Source organism: Chrysochloris asiatica, unplaced genomic scaffold (assembly GCF_000296735.1).
Source record: "Chrysochloris asiatica unplaced genomic scaffold, ChrAsi1.0 scaffold00419, whole genome shotgun sequence".
In the NCBI taxonomy this organism is placed as follows: domain Eukaryota; kingdom Metazoa; phylum Chordata; class Mammalia; order Afrosoricida; family Chrysochloridae; genus Chrysochloris; species Chrysochloris asiatica.
In genome coordinates, this window is record NW_006408937.1 from 1,405,673 (window position 1) to 1,414,642 (window position 8,970).

Sequence of the window (8,970 nt, forward strand, 5' to 3'; positions counted from 1 at the left end):
GTCCTGTATACCTTATTTGCATGGTCCCAGTTAATGTGTCAGACTGAAAAGTTGTTTGAACTGCAAGGTCAAGCTCACCAGTGGCTCCTTGGAAACCCTATACAGGGTCGCTATGGGGTCAGAACTGACTTGACGGCACTTAATAACAACAACCCAATCTCTTGGTGGTAATTAAGAAGACTTTGGATAGAAAAGCCATATTAAGCAAATTCAAGGCACCATAAAACCATATCAATCCAAAATGGTCAATACCTGTCCATTTCAGTCACTATTTCCTAGGATATTGATCTTTATTCATTCCATTTCATTTTTTATGACTTCCATTTTTTCTAGATTCATACTTTGTACATTCCACGTTCTGATTATTAACAAATGCTTTCAGTTGTTTCTTCTTATTTTGTTTTGTGCCCCATCAACAAATGAAGATCCCAAAAGATTTACACCATCCATGTCATTAAAGTCCACTCTCCTTTAAGGTGGCAGCCCTTCTCCAGTTTTATTTTGAGTTCCTTCCAACAAAAGGGGTTCATCTTTTTGAAGTATATTAGATGATGTTCTGCTGCTCTTCGTAAGGTTTGCATTATCTATACATTCAGAAGTCGTCCAGCAATCCTTTTTCCTTCTGTGTCTTAGTCTTGAAGCTCTGCTGAAACTTGTCCACCATGGGTGACCTGGATGGTATTTAAAATGCCAGTGTCATAGCTTCCAGCATCACAGCAACACAGAAGATATCACAATATGATACACTGAGAGATGATTGACAAATCTGCTGTATTCACTCTAATTTGGAGGAATTTGGGGAGGTATAGGATAAAGATATTTTGCTGAAGATAATTCAACAAGGGCTACAACAGTACATCAACCGGGAATTGCCAGAGGTTCAAGCCAAATTCAGATGAGGACATGGAACAAGGGATATCATTGCTGACATCAGATAGATCTTGGCCCAAACCAGAGAACAGCAGAAAGATGTTTAAAGACTTTCGACTGTGTGGATCATGACAGGCTATGGATAACACTGCATATGATGAGTATTCCAGAACACCTAATTGTGCTCATGAGAAACCTGTACCTAGGCCAATAATCAGTAATAGAACATAACAAGGAGATACAGAATAGTCTAAAATCAGGAAAGGTGTGCATCAGGGCTTTATTATTTCACCATATTTATTCAATCTGTATGCTGAGCAAGTAATCTGAGAAGCTGGATTATATGAATAAGAATGTGGCATCAGTATTGGAACAAGACTCATTAACAATCCACGATATACAAATGATATAACCTTGCTTTCTGAAAGTGAAGAGGACTTAAGATACTTACTGATGAAGATCAAATACCACAGTCTGTAGTATAGGTTGCACTTCAATGTAAAGAAAACAAAACTCTTCACAACTAGGCCAACAAATAACTTCGTGATAAATGAAGAAAAGAATGAAGTTGTCTTTCATGAAGTACTGGATCCACTATCAATACTCATGGAAGTAGCATACAAGAAATCAAATTGCATATTGCATTAGGTAAATTTGCTTTACAAGTCTTCTTTAAAGTGTTCAAGGGCAAAGATGCCAGTTTGAGAATTAAGGTGCACCTGATCCAAGCCATGGTATTGTGAATCGTCTCATATGCATATGAAAGTTGGATAATGAATATGGAAGACTGTAGAGAAGTTATTGCATTTGAGTTATGGTGTTGGAGAAGAATATTAAAAGTACCATGGACTGCCAGAACAACAAACAAATATTAATTGGAAGAAGTACATCCAGAATGCTCCTTAGAAGCCAGGATGACAAGACTTCATCTATCATACTTTGGACATGTTATCAGGAGGAAGCAGTCCCTAGAGCAGGATATCCTGCTTGTAAAGTGAAGAGTCAGTGGTAAAAAAGAAGACTCCCAACAAGATTGATTGACACAGTGGTAACGGCAATGGACTTATATCTAACAGCAATTGTGTGAATGGAGCAGGACCAGGCAGTATACGGATCCCTTCCAATCAGTCGGCCAGATAGTTGTCTTCCAAATTTCTTGGCAGAGATGAATGAGTGCCTCCTGTGCCGCCTCACTTTCTTGAAAGATTCCAATTTTTATTCAATTTCTGGTGCCTTTTTCTTTGCCAATTCCTTCAAAGCACCTTGGACTTCCTCCTTCAGTATCATTGGCTCTAGATCATATGCTACGTCTTGAAACGGTTGAACATTAATCATTTCCTTTTGGTACAGTGACTGTGTGTATTCCCTCAACCTTCTCTTGATGCTTTCTGTATCATTCAATAATTTGCCCAGAGAATCTTTCAATAATGAAAGTCGAGGCTTGAATTTTTTCGTCAGTTCCCCCAGCTTGAGAAATGCTAAACGTGTTCTTCCTTTTTGGTTTTCTAATTCCAGATCTTTGCACATTTTGTTGTAATATTTGGCTTTAGTTTAATGTGGTCCTTTATGGGTAGAAGTTAACCAAAGTTCACATGGAATGCCAGAATTTCCATAAGCCTTCTTGATTTTTTCACAATAACAGAGATCAGAGGTTGAGCCTATCAAGCCTGCATTGGTTTTCTGATTTCAGAAGCAACTCTACATTTTCTGCAACCCACTCAAAATTTTTCTTTACCATTTTAAGCCCTTCACGAGTAACTTCTTTGAAGTCACAGTATGACTGCTTGTCTTCCTGTTGGTTTCGATCTGCTGATGGCCAGAATCTCCAGGAATCCTTATCAATAACTTCAGTGAGAACAATTTCCTTGGTGATTATATCAACACCAAATTCAATCTTCATAGCAACCAATGTACAGTTCTGGAACATTCAGGATTTTTCCAGTATTTACAAAATAGCCTTTGTGGTATTATTCCTAATATCCACTGTAGTTTGGCTTATAACAAGTCCAGCAAAGCAAAAATTCAGAGCAACAAGTTGCTCCTCAGACCACTGTGGATCATTAATAGCATCATCCTTGAAAAACATTTCCACTGCAGGTGGATAAAACTTAACATGCTTCCTGGACGCCAGGGTTTCTTTTGAGAAAAGAACCAGTTGCTATTCTTCTACACACCCATTCAAGTGGAATCATTTCATATTGTGGTGCAATGAAAGCTGTCTCCCCATATTTTTTGGTAAAAGAAGTCTTAATACCCTCAGAGGTGGCCATTATCTGGGGTAGACTGGGGACAGTTATCACACCAGGCAAACAAACAGGAATCTGGGGGGGGGGGGAGGGGAACAAAGGTTCATGAGCCTCATAAGCACTAAGACTCTTGCCTTCCTCTTAAGGGTTATAGAGATGGCAAAGAAATAGTGATTTACAAGGGAATGGGAAACAACCAAGAGTGTGGCTAGTCTACACCAGCCACTGCCGGGGAGCAGATTCTGACTCATAGGAACCCTATGTAGGGTTTCTGAGACTTCCTATTTACTGGGACAAACAACCTCACCTTTCTCCCCCTGAGGGGCTGGTGGGTTTGAACTGTCAACCTTTCTGTTAGCAGCTCAATGTCTAACCCATAGAGCCACCAGAGCTCTGTATTCTCCACTTGCTTGTAAAATGAATCCTGATTTAATCCGTTTTCCATTTCTTAGGAGGAAAACATCTCAGCTTTCAGAATATGTGACCTAGACAACGCTCCTCTTTTATTTAAATTGTTTCAACTGTGAACTTAAAATAGCCATGAAGCATCTCTTGGTGCTCTAGACACCAAAACAAATGCATCAAAAGGGAAAAGCCCAGGACGAATGGAGGGGAGGGGGAGGAGGGGGAGGAGGAGGAGGAGGAGGAGGAGGAGGGAGCCTAATGCCCCGCCTGCCTTACAGAATGCAAAACCCCGCCTCTGCCCTCGCGGCACAGTCCGCCCCCAGAAGCCCCGCCCCGCAAAGCGTCGTCCACTGACGTCATTTCATGTCGCCTGTACGGAGGCGTGCTCACAGCGATCTTGCCTGGAAGCTGAGCGAGTGTGGTTTCTGTCGTAAACCCGCACTTGGCGTCCACTCCAAGGCCAGTCTTCCTTTCCTGGGCCCGAAGGTCCCTGCGAATGTTAAAAGTGCCGGCTCCCTGTCCCACCCGCACGGTCCCGGCGTCGTCGCTGTACGCGGTTCTAGTCGCCTGGTCTTAACAGATTATTTTATGGTGGGCCCTCACACACGCCTGTCAGGCCGTTAGAATAGGGACAGTTAGGGGGTCTCGAGTCGGTCTCTTCATAGTCTGTGTCAGCAGAAACAAACGAACATCAGCAATGAGGAAGTCCTGAGGAGAGGGGTGAGTAAGAAGGGAAGCTGTTACATATTTACACAGATTCTCTGGATCTCAGCAGACCATTAGACTAGCGTCAGCAATAAGGAGACCCTCATAGGGCATAGCTCTGGTGGCGCAGTGGTTAGGGGTCGGGCTGCTGATCTCAAGGTCAGCAGTTCGAAACTACCAGCGGTTCCACGGAGGAAAGATGAGACTTTGTGCTCCTCCCATAAAGATTTACAACCTCGGAAACGCTATGCAGGGTCGCTATGGGTCGGAACCGACTTCACGGCACCTAACAAGAAGGAGGAGGTAAAAAAAAAAAAAAAAAGGAGCTGGTAAACGGGAACAAAACTCAAAGTCAGCGTATCTAGATAGATTCTGCGTATTAGCTACTAGGACACGAACCCAGAATATAACCCACGGCCCTGGCAAAGGAATATCTAAAGGAAAAGTCAAATTATATTTGGGGCTCTTCCTCAATCTCGAGATAGAAGCACGTGCTTATTTCCCTCTATAAGGAGCTCTGGTAGTGTAGTGGCTACGAATCGGGCTGCGAACCTTAAGGTCAGCGGTTCGAAACTACCAGCTGCTCCGCGGGAGAAAGATGAGGCTTTCTACTCCCGTAAAGCTTTACACCCTCGGGGACCCTGTACAGGGTCGCTATGGGTCGGAACCGACTCGACGGCACTTAACAACAACAACAATAAGAGTGTGTATGCTTAATAAATCCTACCAGTCTTCCTTCTGTCTGAGCCTCTTGCCTTCCTAACCTTTTTTGTGTGGGATAAGTGTGTTGTGTCTTCTCAATTCTTTGGAAGGACAGTAGCACCTTTCCAGGGACACACCACTCCAACTGGGACACTTCCGTTCTGTCAGTCTCTCCAAGCAGCCTTTTATGTATGCATGCTGATTCCCTACTGTCTTCCAGCACAGCCTTTCCCCAGCACAGTTATTTTATATGCCTCCCATTCTCCAAGCTCCACTAGACCATGATGTATGATGCATAGCTTCCAGCCTGGACACTGGTGTATTCTTTTCCTCCTTTAAGAGGGTGGCCATGAAAGGGGCATCTCAAAGCCCAAGCCAATCTGCTGCTACCCCTAGTATGTGCTGTCTGCCATCCGTCAGTCTCTCTTCTAGACTTGGAACCCAGGATCCAGTCCAGGAGGGGGAGTGACTGATGTGGCCTCGCTTTCTGAATGCTTCCCAGGCACCATTACTGGGCTGCAGAGGGCATCTCCCAGGCGTTCAGAAAGTCTGAAATATCGAGCCCCTTCACACTCACGAGCTATGGAGGACATGTTGGAAGCTGCATTCAGGGCTTGTGTTCCAGTTATGGGATGGCGCTGTTTTGTCCCAGACCCCTCTAGGGATTTTTACTCTCAGACTTCCTGCATTTATGTTTACCTCTGCAAAGAATTTCACTGGTAACCCACCTTTGTGCATGGGCTCCACATACAAGGGGTGTGTCTCTGCACACAACAGTGTACTGTGGCCTTAGTGTATGGGTTACATATGCCTTTAATGATAAGCTCAGCATGTACTGGAGACTGGGAGAGGTGAGCAGGACCAGATTGGACCACCTAAGCCAGTCAATATATCAGAGTCATGGGCTGGGCTGGACTGGTGTGCAGACTGGAACAGTGCATCCTTCATAGAATGTTTCTTCCTTCAATCCCAGGCTCTACCGCAGTGACGGCTCGGCTGTAGACATCCTAGGGATTTGGTGATAATGCAGATTTTGATTATCTAGGTGGGGCTTGAGATTCTCTGTATTTCACAAGCTTATAGTTTACATTGAAGACAGCTATTGTAGAAATAGGATGTGAATATAAACTAGAGAATGGTAATAGGGAAACTAATAAATGCAAAGATAATGCTTAAAGGGTAGCTTCTGGTCTATAGACCATGCAAGACAGAGAACATAGAAAAAAACAATTACACCGAGACCTCAAACTAAATGACTATAGGAGTCAGCTGCCTAGTGGGGAGGAAGGAAACAGGAACTCACACAGGAGACTGCTCCTTAAAGGGAAACTCATGATTTTTTAATATACTGGTTAATCAATTGTTAATAAGGTTGAAAGCGAGTGCGTTCAGAAAGTCTGCCAGATTCTGGTAAGCAAAGGGAAGGCAATGTCATGGCCAGGGAAGTAAAACAAAAACCCAGCAACCCTTGCCCCCCTAAAAAAAAAAAAAAAAAAGCAAAAAAACTAAAAACTGTCAAAGGAAGAAAGAATTGTTAGTTGAAAAATCAAAAGGGAAAATACTAATCACATATTGTTCTCTAACTGAAAGGTACAACTGCACATTATTAGAAGCCAGTGGCACGTGATGCATTTCTTAGCTTGGAATTTAAAAATATATTCTTCTTGAAAATTTACCAGGTTGATACCAAATAAAAGCTTGTAGGGAGTTCTATAAAGGTCAGTCTTATATGTAATAGGTGAACCTCAAACTAAGCCTTGGAGCCCTAACTCCCTAAAGGAATCCAAGTACATGGTTTCCATCCTGAATAGACCTGGATTCCTCTCATTCATTGGGGTGAGGAATCCCCTCCCTCTGTAACACTCTTGCTAAAAAAGAGATCTGTGGAGTTGCATGAAGAGTAGAAGTGTGTGCTCTGGAAGGCTGGAGCAGGATCTGCCTTAAATGTTAGTATCTTAGATTGGAGTATGGCCGCGAGCCTGGGGATTTGGGGAGTAGCCCTGTCAGGAAAGAGTTGAAGGCCAAGAACATGTCACTCCTTACTCATCACTCTCCCTTTCATCTATTTCAGGTCCCTGGTGTAGCACAGGGAGAGATAATCCAGTCTAGAGAGCTGGAGACTGAGAGCAAATAACCTGACATCCATGCAATCTCAAATAAGGATTTCAACTGCTCTGACTGGCTGTGTGGTGTAAACGTCATTCATCTGGCTCTAAACTGCTTCATTACCTTGCTTCTTGGGCACAGAGAACACATTGTTTTAGACTTAGGAATCTAAAGCCAGGAAATGGTGAGTACTTTGGTAGCACAGTGGTTATGAATGGGGCTGCTAACCTCAAGGTCGGCAGTTCGAAACTACCAGCTGTTCCGCGGGAGAAAGACAAGGCTTTCTGCTCTCATAAAGATTTGCAGTCTTGGAAACCCTGTGCAGGGTCAGTATGAGTCGGAACCGACTCTACGGTACTTAACAACAACAACAGAGAGAAGAGAGGTATTGACATTATACGGAAACAAGGCTAGATGCCAGTTGTTGGGGGAACTGTGTTTTCCAGTAACTAAGGTTACTTAATAAGATAAAGAGATGGTAGGTAAGTGCAAGGGACCGAGCCCTATGGGACATTCTAAGGCCCTACTCTATATGTAGCGTTGTTGTTGTTGTTGTTGTTAAGTGCCGTCGAGTTGGTTCCGACCCATAACGACCCCGTACAGGGTTTCCGAGGGTGTAAATCCTTACGGGAGTAGAAAGCCTCATCTTTCTCCCGCGGAGCGGCTGGTAGTTTCGAACCGCTGTCCTTAAGGTTCGCAGCCCGATTCGTAACCATTCTGCCAGTGATTAATCTGGTCCTGATGGAGAGGCGGGTGTGTGGAACCATAAGATCTGAATCCAGGTCAGAGGATGCCCAGCCTTCTCCAATCTCAGGGACTGCCTGGTCCCACCTGGTGGCTTGCTTCTTGTCTCCACCATTCCCATCATGGCAAGATATCATGCGCCCAACTGCAATTTCCACTTCCAAATCCTTGGTTGAGTATCCGAATATCCGCGATTTGGCCCATGGCCGCGAGAGGGCGCTCGAACCACCCCGTTCTGTCCTCCGGACCCGGCCCTGTGGGAACTGCCTGGCGTTGGGTGCGGACCCACCTGGGCGTCGCTCCCGTGGCGAGACCAGTTTTTCTTTCCCGGGATCCCCGAATCCGCTGCAGTGAGGATCAAGCTCCCACCTTACCGCCCGTCTGCTGTCTCCAACAGTGAGCACAGAACCGTGCGTTTCCCAGACTGGAAATCATGTTATTTTAAATTATTAAGTTTTATTTAAAAACTCGATTCGACAGCGCTCAGCAACAGCAGCAAATTCCAAAACTGGAACGCATTGTTAGTTTTACATTTCTGGCTTTAAAGGAAGCCATTTCTTGAGTGTTTTATGTTTCATGCTGATCTCGTTTTCACATGAGACATACTTGCTATAAATAAGCAAGCAAGTTGTTGTTAAGTGCCGTCGAGTCGATTCCGACCCACAGCAACCCAGTATAGGGTTTCCGAGGAGCAGCTGGTGAGCTTGAACCACTGACTTGGCAGTTCAAATGGCTTTGCAGTCTGATGCATTAACCCACAATGTCCCCCATCTGTCTATCTATCTATCTATCTATCTATCTATCTATCTATCTATCTATCTATCTATCTATCTGACAACGCCTTGTGAAAGTCCCCACTGTACTAGTGGTAATACTACTTTCAAAGGTTTGATGGTTGATTAAGAATGATCACTATAGTGTGTTTTTAATACCCACAATTGCATGCTGCTTAAAACCATTTGTGATGAAATAGTTATAGAACTTAAATTGTCAGAATAATTGACAACAAAAGCCAAGATAGTGGTTGCTTTTGTAAATCTGATACATTAATTGAAAATGCTGTTGTTAAGCGCCATTGAGTTTATTCTGGCTCCTAGAGGTTTCCGAGGAGCATCTGATGGGTTTGATCATACAGCACCATACCAGAAGTCCACATCTTCACAGGAGCAGAGAGCCTCATTGTTCTCCACAC

The 8,970-nt window shown here is 43.9% G+C and overlaps 1 pseudogene; it reads right to left on the reverse strand.

Annotated features, from left to right (window-relative positions):
• Window positions 1-2,421: 2,421 nt before the first annotated feature.
• On the reverse strand, window positions 2,422-7,915 carry LOC102825599 (annotated as a pseudogene).
• Between the last annotated feature and the right edge of the window lie 1,055 nt (window positions 7,916-8,970).